The sequence below is a fragment of the Diadema antillarum genome, unplaced genomic scaffold, assembly GCF_040938485.1.
Source record: "Diadema antillarum isolate AM-2024a unplaced genomic scaffold, OU_Dant_1.0 scf00000211, whole genome shotgun sequence".
Lineage (NCBI taxonomy): Eukaryota > Metazoa > Echinodermata > Echinoidea > Diadematoida > Diadematidae > Diadema > Diadema antillarum.
The window spans coordinates 49,301-61,202 of NW_027271100.1; positions in this window are offsets into that span (position 1 = coordinate 49,301).

Genomic DNA, 11,902 nt, shown 5'->3' on the forward strand with positions numbered 1-11,902 from the left:
TGCTTTTGAAATAGAAAGTAGGAATGTCAGTACAATGAATTCAAGTGCACTTTATGGCCCCTCACTTCAAGTATCAGTGCAATTCTATGACATACATGTCCCATTTGGATAGGAAAGAAAGGAAAAAAATTGAATGTACAGGTAGTGTATTTTGTCTGTTTTTTCATCAGAATTATCATACGACATGTACAGTAATGTTCAATGGAATTATGATTTTTAACTATTCTGTTCAGTTGTAGATGTATACTGTATGCCTATACCAGGACTGTCTTCATTCACACAGTCCCATAGACCAGTCAGGAAAATGATTGTTACTACACGTACCTAATTAGACATCAATGTCAAGATCTGGGAGGTGTTTACACTGTATATTCCCTCATCAAGACTTGAAGAGGCATACACCTGTATAACATTCCAGGAAGCCGCCTGCAGAATCTAGGAGACTGGCAGCAGTGTTATAGTGACTTTTTCGGTTTGAATATGTCGGACACAACTGGGGCTGCTAAAATAAGAAGAAAGGATGATTCAGTGGGTTACTATATGCACAATAAATTTAGCTAGTCTAATGTTGTTGTTGTTTTTTTCAAATCGGGACCTCCCGACAATTTAGTGAGTGGTTAAATTGTGATTGTGGAGTACAGTACTGAACGGAGAAATGTTTGTGTGCATGTCACATTCACGTCGGGATCAGTTAATATTTTCGTGATCAGAGTTAATATTTTTGCTATGTCTGTGCATAAATGAAAAGAACTGTTAGGCATACTGGTAAAGCCCCCCAGTTATGGCTAAAATAGACATTAACTTTAACAAATAATATAGCATCCAAACCGAACAGGTCTATGATGACTGTTTGTCCCAGGATGGTGATTGAAGTTCCTGATGCTTCCAACATTTGATACACTTTCAGGGGGATGTTTCATAACGGAACTGGAACAGGTTCTGATGTGCTGCACATTTCAGAATGTCAATAATTCAGCACAAGAACTGATCACCGGTCGTTCTTCAGTCATACGTAACTTTAAGAACAGCTTTATAAAACACCCCCAGGTCTGCAGCACTTGTGTACATACCCGATTATGAGTGTGGCAGATATCATTGGCAAAATATGCTCATCTTGTGTAGAAATTTTGAACTGGTAATGCAAAAGAAAATTAGTGTATAGATCATGTATAAGTACAAAGTCAAGGTGTCTTTAGACTTGAATTGATTACTAAAGGAGTTGTTTGTACTGTTTTCATTTCTCAAAGTCGTGTAAATTCAGATCATTCTACCAATGAATGCCAATATAGATTAGTCTTTCATGTACAGCCTTATGAATCTGAGTTACATTCTGATCATCTTCTGCAAAATGTCTTTCAAGATTAACACAGTATCTGTGTATATTAAGTCTTTTCAGAGCTACCACAGCCTACTATTCATGACAATCGTTTGCACTCATGTCTTTCAAATGGAGTTAAGAAATTATTCTAAATGCCTGTATGTTTAATGAGGAAGGACACTCCCTTGCCAGCTATCTTTTTGGTAAACAGTGTCGAGTGATGTTTCACAACCTGTTGTGCAGTAATTCATATTCAGTGTACCCAACAGATATCAAAATTACTTTACCTTCTGTTTGTACCCATTCCAAACTGATACCATATTTTTTTTTTTTAATGTGAAAATATAATGTAAACTTTGGAAACTTTATCAGGGAGAGATTGGGAATAAGCAATTTTTATTTATATCTTGTCATATCAGAAAATAAAATGCACAACATACAATGATAGATAATGTATTGTGTAGGTGAGAGACAATAAATATATGTGGAAGCAGGGTTTTTTCATGTCATTTCTTCCTAATTTAGTTGATTTTGTGTTCATTTGGCAAGATACTGCTGCTACTAACTATACTATTGTTAATGATAAACTTGTATTTTGAGGCTGAATTTGTGTGTTTCTAGAAAATAACCAGAAGTACTGGTGTAAAAACTTTGTAGCAGTTCTATTGCACTTTCCATTCAAATGTTGGCAAGATACATGTACTACTATCACTCTAACTTCTAGTCATGATAAACATGTATAAATTTGGACATTTATATGTTCTTTACAGAGAATGGAGGAAGTTTGTCTTGTGTGTTTGTGTAAATATCTAAAAGTACTGAAAATGAATTGTTTTACAGAAATACTATTGCATTTTACCATGCACATGAAATAGTGTTTATTGACCAAAAGTGCATTGAAGTCCGGGAGATGCTCGAGATATATATGTAAGAGTACTATGATAGTGGCTTTGCTGTATATCTACATTGATTAAAATGATTGAAAAAAAAACCAACTATCAGACTTCCTTGTACTACTGTATTCTGGGCTACGGTTTAACAGCTTGTGTGCATGTGTCAACTTCTGTGTTTGCAAACAAAGCCTTTTGTGAGATAACCTCTTGCTATTTTAGTGCTTGGACAGTCACATTTATGTGGGCTCTTATCATGGCCTGCTAAGCATGTGTATAATGCCATAGGGGCCCTAACATTGACTGGTCTTCGCTTCTACTGGCTCTCTCCAGGAACATATTAGGCTAACAAATGTATCAATTACTTTAGTACATAATTACTGCCATTAATTTCTAATACACTTTGTATGTGAAATTCTTCCAGTGTTTTGGCGAACTCTTTATCTACACTCTTTTTACAACGTAGAAGGACTAATGTTTCTGAGACATGCAAAGTATACATCTGTGAAGAGCATTACTGTCTCATACAACACTACAGTCAACCCTGTCTATAGCGACCCCCCCAAGGGAAACAACAAAAGCGGCCACTATATTCTTAGAGCGAGTAGAGGAATTCAAAGTTTATTTGATGAAAATTGGTTTGGGAATGGCTGAAACATGCAATAACAAAGTGATCTTAACAAGAGACCCGCGGGTCTAGCGCTCACCTGAGTATCGCAAGTTCACCTTTCACGCAGTCACTAATCTAAATTATTCACAGCTCTACCAAAATTTGACGAGGCATTCTCAAGTGGAAGATGAAAATGTACAATAAGGGCCCAATTTTTTCAAGATTCCTTAATTTGGGGGAATTGGGGCCCCCTGGGGCCCTCTGGGTGGGGCATGGTGCCCAGTTTGATAAATTGAGATCCTGACCACCTAGGGATGCTACCTGCCAAGTTTGACAAAAATCCATCATGAGGTTTTCAGGAAGAAGATGAAAATGTACAATTCAGGCCTCCATTTGGACCCTTCCAACCACCCCCCCCCCCCCCCCCACCCCCAAGAGGGGCACCCCTGGATCTCCTATGAACAAACTTGAAACTACAGTCATTACTGTACTCACTCATAGTATTATCTCAGCTCTATAACTTCTGATTCTAGAGAAGATTTTTAAAGATTCCTTCATTTGGGGGGTTTGGGCCCCCTGGGGGCCCCCTGGGCGGGGCATGGTGCCCATTTTAACAAATTGAGATCCTAACCCCCTAGGGATGCTACCTGCCAAGTTTGGTGAAAATGGGTCATGGGGTTCTCAAGAAGAAGATAAAAATGTACAATTTAGGCCCCATTAGGACCCCTCCTCACCCCCACCCCCCCCCCCCTGGGTCCAAAGGGGGGCACCCCTGATTCTGCCATGAACAAACTTGAAACTACAGTCATCAATGTAATAACTCATAGTATTAACTTAGCTCTATCACTTCTGGTTCTAGAGAAGAAGATTTTTGCGGATTCCTTAATTTTGGGGGGGTTTGGGCCCCCTGGGGGCCCCCTGGGTGGGTCATGGTGCCCATTTTAACAAATGGAGTTCCTAACCCCCTAGGGATGCTACCTGCCAAGTTTGGTGAAAATGGGTCATGGAGTTCTCAAGAAGAAGATGAAAATGTACAATTTAGGCTCCATTAGAACCCTTCCCCACCCCCCTCCCCTGGGTCCCAAGGGGGGCACCCCTGATTCTGCCATGAACAAACTTGAAACTACAGTCATCAATGTACTAACTCATATTGTTAACTTAGCTCTATCACTTCTGGTTCTAGAGAAGAAGATTTTTACAGATTCCTTAATTTTGGGGGGTTTGGGCCCCCCTGGGGGCCCCCTGGGTGGGGCATGGTGCCCATTTTAACAAATTGAGTTCCTAACCCCCTAGGGATGCTACCTGCCAAGTTTGATGAAAATCGGTCTTGGGGTTTTCAAGAAGAAGATGAAAATGTAAAAAGTTTACGCACGACGCACGACGCACGACGGACGACGGACGACGGACGACGCACGACGGACGACGGACGAAGGGCGATCGCAATAGCTCACTTGAGCCTTTGGCTCAGGTGAGCTAATAAAAGGTGGGTTCCACCTTTTTTTATTAGAATCGCTCTGTTTGGGATATCTTTACCTTTTCAAAACCAATTTTCATCAAATAAACATTGAATTCCTCATGAAATTACACGCTCTTTCACATTTCATAAGAGGTTTCTCATTATCTTGCCAAAAAATGTTAGAAACCTAAAGTTAGGTCTCAACCAAAACTATGCGATCCCTCCAACACCATAGGGCCTATGAAACTTACCACCCTTATCTTTCTCACCCAACAATATACAGCCTCAAAAGATGCTGGTGACTGAAAACTTTCCCTCAATATTCAAGTAATAAACACTGAATTTGCCTCCTTTGCCTTTCCCGACATTCTTTCTGTCGAAGTGAAAGCATAAGTAGGGATGACAGATTAAAGGTATTGTTTACCATTGGGAGCAGTGATTAAAAAAAATGTTTGAGTTATCACATTTGTTGCACATGCCTAGGTCGGTTGTATCACAAAACATCCTACCTATGAAAGTTTTGCGATAAAGCCAAAAATATAAGGAGATATCACCATTTTTCTTACTAAGCCATAACTGTAGACAGTTTAGTCTGGAAACAATTGTATTTGTATGTATTGTTCACATTTTGTATATTTAACGATAAGTTTTATTGATTAAAATTTTTACATCAGTTGTTTTTATCCTTAACTAATTTTAAAACTATATGAAGTACTAAAGCTGTTTTTTCTTTTCATCTGCAAATGGTAAACAATGCCTTTAAGACACAAACAATGGAACAATAAAACATTAAGCCGTTTCAGATTGTTGTCAAAGTAACCATCAAAGTACTGCCAAATGTGGTCTTTTATTTCATGGTACTTCATCATCAAAATGTATCAAGCAATGGGAAAAACAATCACACGAGTTGTTGAAGAAATAAATTTGACACATCATGAAATATCCATAGCTTGTTTCATATACACGTATTTAACATGAGGAAAGACATGGAAAACTTTGTTTATGGAACAAAGTTATATGGATTATGTGTCAACATCATGCCAAGGTATAATTAATGTAATGTAAATGTAGCATCATTGTCTCGAATCAATGCACCGTTTTCTTTATGTGAGCAAAGTTCCAATTTTCAAACATTTACTTTGGGATTGGAATAGGACGGACATAGGAAAAGCATTTTTTTTTTCCTTTTGGTAATTAAATATCAGTTTGTTTTTGTCTGTTTTTTTTTAAACATCTGATAGATTGCCATCATGATGAAATCACTGTAATTAGCCCTTAAGCTACCTCTCTGGGGACTTTAGGTACCAGTACTCCTAATCTAGCACAGCACAATTATACCACATAAATGTGCAAGGAGGAGTAATTTCAGGATCATGTATCAGCAAGCAAGTGGTTCCAGCCATGTGGCTGATGCAACTTGCAAGCTCATGCCACCCCATGCGAGGATGATGTCTTGTTTAAATAAGAATGCATGTGTTGGGGCCCAAAAAAGCAGAACAAAGAAGAAGGCATATATAGATTTTACACAGGTCAACTTGTTAAGCAAGTGGCATTGTATTAAATAGAATTGAATGCCCCTTTCAGGTGACGGATATAAACCTGGTCACAATGCCTTGTCTTCGATAGTCATGACTGACTTTCTGCTTTATACTTGAACAAATTTTGCCTTTAAAACTACAAATTCTAAAATTTTCCACTTAATAATGTAGATCATGCCAGGTTGATAACCAAACCCAAATAGAATGCCACATGTTTTCTGGGTGGTACTCATTATAATCATTGCTTTGTCTCTATGAATAGACCAGGGGTTTATAAAAACTCTTCACCCTTTTGTCTCAATGTTGAAAACTCTGTTTGGAAAGTTGAAAGAGGAGCACACTACACAAAACTAGTCAAAGGCACAGTGGGATCAAACAATCGTAAGTGTGTCACTAACTTTCTGCTAAGCGGTTAAAGACACATTAAAAAAAAAACACTTCTGGTGTGCAAAAAAAAATAATAGAAAAGGAAAAAATGTATGGCCAATTACATACTCTACATGCTACATCTGATTCTGCACATACCTCACATCTGACATGATAGGAAGGTCTTATGAGTAAACGGACTGCAAGAATGCCCTCTATTTCTCAATGTTTACAGAGACTCTGGGAAATGCACATCAGTCATGTCATGGAGTCTGACAGGCTGGGAGGTTATTGTAAATTATAAGACTGTAACCTGTAAATAGACAAGATTGTTTCAAATAGAAGTTAAAAATTGATGTTTTAATACAGAAGGTCACATTGTAAGGGCTGGTAACTCAATTCCCTTATTCACAATTTATCATCTTCAGGTTTGCACAATTCAACAGCAAGTAGATTATGTTGCACAGTGCTTATCTAACATCATCATAGCTAACATCATTATCAAATAAAAAATGTGTGTTTGTTTGTTTGTTTGTTTTTTCTATCATGGTGCCCCATGACTGACAAAATGGACATTGTACAAGTCGACTGCAAGATGTGTTACAGACTCGTTAGTGTGGTCCTTACGTACCATTTTTCATGGCATTTTGTTACCTTTAGCAAACATTTGTTTGAAAGACCTCAGTAATTGTAATGTTTTATCACTGGTGGAACATGCTTGGTCACAATAAAATTTACCTCTTTTTCATGGTAATGTAGGTATGCCATGCATGCATTAGACACATATGTCCCATGAACAAAAAATGGAAAAACATGAAAAGCAGATGTACTGTAGGGTGAAAGAAAATAAAAATACATAAAAGGAACAAAAAAAAAATATGTACAGAACCTATAAATGTAAAAAAAAAAAAAAAAATACTGCAGCATCATACCATAGTATCTTCCTGAAATACCAAGCATGTTGGTGGTAGAGTACATGTACATCATAATACACACATGTACATGTAACTGATCACTACACACAGATGTTTATTGCATAGTTCACAAAGACACTTTTTGCTTCTTCTCTTTTTTATTGCGAATATTTTTTCCTAAGGGGAGGGAATGTGTCACAGTGTGTAGTAGACAGCAACTTCACTGCCAATCCACAGCATTTCCTTACATAATTCACATCACAATAATTACTTTTTGTGACTCCTGTCAATCCAGACGACAAGGAGATAATTGTAGATACAATATTTAAACTTTCTGTCTATATGGATGCCTTCATAAAAGACGAAGGGGACTTGCATCCCTCAGGATTTATCCATCATCCACTTTACACATCAAACGCAGCAAACCAATACATGGTTTAATCTTGTTCTCATTGATTTTTGCACTTTTTTTTGATGCTGCATTTATCTTTTGTGCACAAATTATGTTCATGCGATTTTTCCATATTTGAAGAAGGAAATAATCATTTGAAATGGATGTTACAAATTCGAGAGGATGAATGCAATCCTCATGGTGCTGGTTTCAATGAAGGCGAGTCATGATGCAGTAAGCAAAGTGATGAATTTGATTTTCAGTTCGTCAACATAAACTACAATGCTGATTAAAATTTATGTCAAAAGGAAACTCATCAGTATCATGTAGACAAAGTTTTTCTTCAACCCACTTAAAGATTCTTTGGTTTATCGCAAGGGGCTGTGGCATCAATTGCAAAATCAGAGAACCCATGCCCCTTTGACATATTCTCAAAAATACCGGTAGAGAAACTCGCCTGCATGGACTCAATTGTACATTAAATCATGCAGAGCCACTGGCAGTATTAATGAAATAATATTTGTAAAAAATCTTTTTCAATCAGTGTTGTATGTACTGATTACTTAACCTCAGAAAACATTAGAACACCTTGCTTACACTATACTGGTCTTGTATCTTGTAACAGAAACTCATTTTGAATCATACCATAAGAACAACAGTGCATACGTGTATGAGACCACAAATGACACTTTGAGATTTATCTAAAACTAGGTTTTTGAATACACCTACAAAATAGTACAATGCAAGCTCTCTATCCAACATATTTTCATCTCACACCAAGTAATAGCATCTTGGCTCTAAAACCTCAAGATACACTCTATATACACTGTCCTGCTTATTTCTCATGTAATGAGTTCAAGGAATGAATATTATTCATACACAGAATGTCTTCTAAACCAGCACAAATCGCTCCTTCAGAAAAAAAGAAAAAGAAGGGAAAACTCTTTCAAACTGCAGCAATATCCGACTTTGTTCCCTAGTTTAATACAAAATTCCAAACATGGCATAGACAAAGATTTAAAAAATGGCAAGAACTTTATACAAAATAATACAATTACACAGGATGACAAATATACCATACTACATACTAAACATACTAAACATTACATGGCTATTGCTGGTGGAATTCTTAACTACTTTTCATGCTCTTTGCATATATGAGGTGAATACTGCTAAAATATTTCTCAAATATGACTTGTCATGATGATGCTTTGACAACAACTCATACCTCAAGGTGATTTTCCCCTCCCCTCCCCTTCCCACCCCCCCCCCCTAAAAAAAAGGACTCGATATTTGCTGCGATATATCTTTAACATACCAACTTTCAGTGACTACGAATATTTTGAAATTCAAAACTCTTTATTTTGTACAGTGTATGAAGTGTGCAGATGGCAGGGGAACAATATGCAGTTCTATGTCTATTTAAAAATGTTAACTCCCCTTTTCTAATTCGTATTCTTTAAAATTTTTAATATTATCCCTCCAGTTGTAAAAATCTGAGAGCAGACACAGAGGAGAGAAACAGCAAGTTGCATTTACTTTGCGCATCTATATTTGCTCTAAATGATACCTTGATGTTTAAAATTACAAAATATATATTCAGTAGTGTTATTTCTCTACTTTTACTCTCCAAAATTCAGCCTTACTAAGATTGCAATTGAGCCAAGCAGCTCCCGAAAGCCTCAATTAGAATGAGCTAAACGTTTCATTATGGACTCATATCACAGCAAATATTCCAGTTCTTTTCAGCAACAAGACAAGCAGCATCAGCTGTTTCATGTCCATTAACATACAAACACAGCTGCCCTCATTTGAACCATTGATCTTTCCAAACACTGAGAAGAGAAGAATTCTCTGAGATTTGTTTATCACTAAATCTTAATTCCACAACCTGTTCAAGGTAGCTCTAATGGAGCAAAGTCAAATGAAAAGAACTGTCTAGGTTTCATTAAAATTGCACCCAAAATTCACATGCTTTCAATAGGAAGCTTTAGATTTTCGTGACACGGACATTCAGAGGAAAAAAACCTGTTCTGTGCAATGCCAAAATCGCTTTACGTCAAAATTGACCTCGCTTCGTCTTGAGTTGTTTTCATTACACATTCTGGGCAATTTTTGCATCTGCTCAATTCATGACGCACAGAGCTATTTGATGCAATGATCATGGTGGCGCCATTTTACTTTGCATCTATAAGGCTCCGTCTCCGCGTAATCTAGAAAATGCTACATACAGTTGAACCTCTCGTATCCGGACAAGTCGGGACCGGGGCTCATCCGGATAAGGGATTTGGCCGGATACGGGAGACTCAATGCTTTATTTATACATGTACATATACATACACATGTACTGATGTAGCCCATTGTAGTACCACATGTAGTACACCATGCAATGTGTATACTGCAACCTTTTCATTGTTACACTCAGAAACAGACCCCAAAATAGAGGATTGTGTTTGCAAGAATGAAATCATTTTCTTTAATTCTTGGGATGATTTACCTAAATAATTATTAAGAAATGTATCAAGTAGATCTTGAAAATAAACGGTACGAGTCGACGAAACTACGCTTCAAAATTCGATCATCACGGCTCGGCAAAGTCGACTGTAGGTCGCCATTGTTAGATGGTCTCCCTCTCTCTCTTTGTGTGTGTACTGTGTGTGAACAAATTTTGAGTGTTCAATATCATTCGTTGCTCAGCCAATGACTCGAAACAATGCATGTCTATCTAGTCATATCGACGGCTGTGTATGGACCTATATGTGGCAATGCGATATGAGAGGACTCGAGCGCATAATCTGTCCATGTTCTTGCGATGATTTGGGGATGTTTGGGGATGTTAAAATGTCTGAAGGTAAGCAATTTGGAAGGAAATTTGATGTAATGTATGTTAATCATGTTGGAAGTAATGTGTAATTCATGTGTGTTTGTGTAGGAGTTCTCAAGGAGTTGGGAATCCCCCTTTCCTCCCATAATTATTAAAAAACAAACAAAAAAAAAATCACGGCGAGATTGCGTCCGTATAATAGAGAGATCCGGATAAAGGGAGGCCGGATAAGAGAGGTTCAACTGTACTTTGCAACACGACGCAGGGAGAGATCGGCCAACGCAATCATCGTCTAAACATCTGCGCTGCAAATCCAAAGCTCCCTATTGATACACGCATCCTCAAGTTCAAATAAGATGAGATGATGACATCATGGTTTCACAAGTCTCCCACTGACCTGCAAAACTCTTCAATAATTCATTTCCAAATGACACAGAAATAAAAACATGCAAGTATCCTTTGCATTATTTTTTGTTGCTAAGATGCAATAACTCAGTCACGATTACTTTTAAAGGGCATGGGTAAAGTTATTAGATTTAAATAGAAAAGAAAACATATTCATATTTCAGTTTTTTTTTCTCAAACTAATAAGAGGGTTTCAATTTGATGACATTATCTCTTCAGCCAACGGGGGGGATACGACTGCGACCTAAGGCACTATTTTTTTTTTTTGGTAAAGCCTTGTGAAAATTCATGAACTCTCTTCCTTAAGAGTTTAATTGTGATTAAGTGTCTAAACTGCTGTTACCAGTAGTCAGATTTTACTCTATTCATTGTAAGATATCAACCTGAACATAGCGTCGCGTGGAATTACACTAGAATAGCTGATACTAAAAGGGTGGAAATTTTCAGTGGTTTTACTTTCCTGAATTTTGCAAATTGCCTTTGAACTGTGAAAATAAAAATGCAAAAATATAAAAACATGCACAAACAATTCTTAAAAATATAATTCCTTTAAAAAAAGAAAGACACATAAACAAATAAAACACAAGCCATGCCAGTATTGGATCGCACTCGACTATTAACTTCTGTAGGTCTAGCACCCTGCGTGGGCCTTGACGTAGCGATATCTGGGGCTTAACAACACACTAGTACAGTACTTTAAATATGGAAGGCACTCCTTGTTTACGTACTGGTAATCACTGAGTAAAAACATATACTGTAAAGGTAGATATTTTTGCACGACTAATTTTTCACACTTGGCCAGGTAAGATGAGTTTTGTGTGTTTTTAATTCCACGGAATCAAGACATCAACTGCTGGAACATACATGTATGGCAAGCAAAACTATTTGTGTGCTTTCATTTTTGCACTCATTTCTGGTTGCGCGAAATGCACCAAAATTTCAACAGAGCGAAAATTTCCGCTTTTACAGTAGTACTAGTATTGTCACTTGTTACTCATTCTCATGTATTTTAAGAAAGGTGAAGTAATGATTACTAAACCCTCCTAACTGCAAAATAAACACGCAAAAATGTCTAACAAGTAGCATTTAATGAAAATATCTCCTGCATGCAAAAATTTCAGCTCCTACACCATGTACAGACTATTATCAATGCAATACACTCATACTCCCTGTACAGTTAGAGGGCATAG